This window comes from Triticum dicoccoides, chromosome 7A (genome assembly GCF_002162155.2).
Source record: "Triticum dicoccoides isolate Atlit2015 ecotype Zavitan chromosome 7A, WEW_v2.0, whole genome shotgun sequence".
Taxonomy (NCBI): domain Eukaryota; kingdom Viridiplantae; phylum Streptophyta; class Magnoliopsida; order Poales; family Poaceae; genus Triticum; species Triticum dicoccoides.
Genome location: NC_041392.1, coordinates 609,524,675 through 609,527,062, shown reverse-complemented (window position 1 = coordinate 609,527,062; position 2,388 = coordinate 609,524,675).

Sequence of the window (2,388 nt, the reverse complement as noted above, 5' to 3'; positions counted from 1 at the left end):
AGGGCCCGAGGCCGTCCCTCCCCGCCGATCGCACGGGCCAGATCCGCGCCGCCCTGCCGCCTCTTGTTCTCCGCCGCGCCGCCGCGGCGGCAGCCGCCAGATCTCGCCGCTCCGCCGTCGCGCCCATCTGCCACCTCGCCGCTCCACCGCACGCCTCCACGCTGCCGACCCCGCCGGACACCTCCTCGCCGCCGGATCCGGCCGAAGGAGGCCGGATCTACTCCTCCCCTGCCTCCCCGCCGCTCCATCGGGCTCGCCGAAGCCGCGGCGACCTCGCCGGACTCACCTCGGGCCGCGTGTCACCGAACCCTAGATCTGGAGGTCCAAATTTTCTTCTAAGTCCCCGTTTTCCCAGATCCATATGCCCTTTTTCATCGTGCCATAACTTTGCATCCGTAACTCTGTTTTCGGCATATAGCATATCAAAATGTTCGCCTCACAGAGCACATCATTTCATTCCATTGCATCATTTTCATTTGAGTTCATCTTGATGCCCGAAATGCTGTTAGAAGAGGGCTACTTGAGATTATTGTCAGATCTGCTGCTCCATTTAGATATTTGTCATTTTTGCCATGATTAATGTGTGCATGATATGCCCATGAGCTCTACATATGTTTTGTTAAGGGTTTTGCCATCTTTCCAGAGGCGCAACCCATGTAACTTTGTGATGTGTGTGGTGACTAGCACAAGCTTGCAAAGTAAGGCACTTGGTAATGCTGATTTCAGAGACTTAGCATTTCCACTAAGTCCTTGACCTGTTTATCTCATATGGCCATATGTTCATGTTGTTTCCTAGTGATCCGTGCCTCGTTTGAGGATGATCAGTAAGGATGTTTTGTTAATCTTGTAGTGCTCTAACCATCATTGTCTTTGTTTGCAATTATGGAGCACCCTAGCTTGAGTCAATCGAGCTCTACTTTTTCTACTTCGTGAATCTGGGCAGATTGTCTACTTAATAGCGATTTTGCCGAGGATGTTGTAGTTGATCCGTGCATGATATGCTATTGTTCTTGCCATGTCTAGCTTGCATTTTGTGTATTATTGGTGGGTGTATGCTTAGTTGGTCATGACTTGCTCCGTAGTGAGTGCGTCGAGCTCGTGAACATGCCTACTTGATATCTGTTTTCAGCATGCTCCAGTTTTCACTAAGTCTGAGAACTGATTATGTTTTTGCCATGTTCACATGCTTGCAATTGTATTTTTTGATCCCTTTTGGCTCAAGGTCACTAAGGGACTTTTGTTAATCTCTTTGAGTAGCTCCATGCCATGCTTTACTTTGCCATGTTCAGGTCCTGTAGCATGTAGTTTTGTTGCTCCGAAGAGTGCTATCTGATCTGAAATTCCAGACAAGTGTTAATTTCACTAAGTCTTAAATCTGTTCATCAAATGCATTTTTGCCATGCTTGTTTGAACCTGTTAATGGATGAATTGGCTGTAGCTCAGTGCTAGACTTTTGTTAAGCATCTTGAATACATCCCTGCCATGTATTTTGATGCCATGTTTGGGTGCTGTAGCTTGTTCATCTCATTGCATTTAGATGGCTACTTGCTGTAAATCGCAGAACGTGGCCATATTTGAATTGCTTGCCATTTCCAAACCATAACTCCGATTCCGACGTTCTTTATATCGTTTTCAAGCGATGTCATCTCATCTTTCCAGTGGCACACCTGGATTCCCAAGTTAAGGCCAGGTTCATGCATCCCTTGTAAAATCTTGCATATGCATCCCGCATCGCATCCCGCATAGCATACCATCTTTGCATCATATTGTTTGAGCTTTGCACGTGGTTGATTGTGTTCCGTTTGCTTGTTTGTCTTGTTTGGGTAGAGCCGGGAGACGAGTTCGCTAACGAGGAGCCCGTTGAGTTTGCTTTCGAGGATCCAGTCAACTCTGACAACTTTGCAGGCAAGATGATCATACCCTCGAAATCACTACTATCTTTGCTTTGCTAGATGCTCGCTCTTTTGCTATGCCAATGCTACGATGCCTACCACTTGCTTTCAAGCCTCCCAAATTGCCATGTCAAACCTCTAACCCACCATGTCCTAGCAAACCGTTGATTGGCTATGTTACCGCTTTGCTCAGCTCCTCTTATAGCGTTGCTAGTTGCAGGTGAAGATTGGAGACCGTTCCTTGTTGGAACATTATTTTACTTGTTGGGATATCATTATATTGCCATGTTATCTTAATGCATCTATATACTTGGTAAAGGGTGGAAGGCTCGGCCTCTCGCCTAGTGTTTTGTTCCACTCTTGCCGCCCTAGTTTCCGTCATATCGGTGTTATGTTCCCGGATTTTGCGTTCCTTACGCGGTTGGGTTATAATGGGAACCCCTTGATAGTTCGCCTTGATTAAAGCTTTTCCAGCAATGCCCAACCTTGGTTTTAC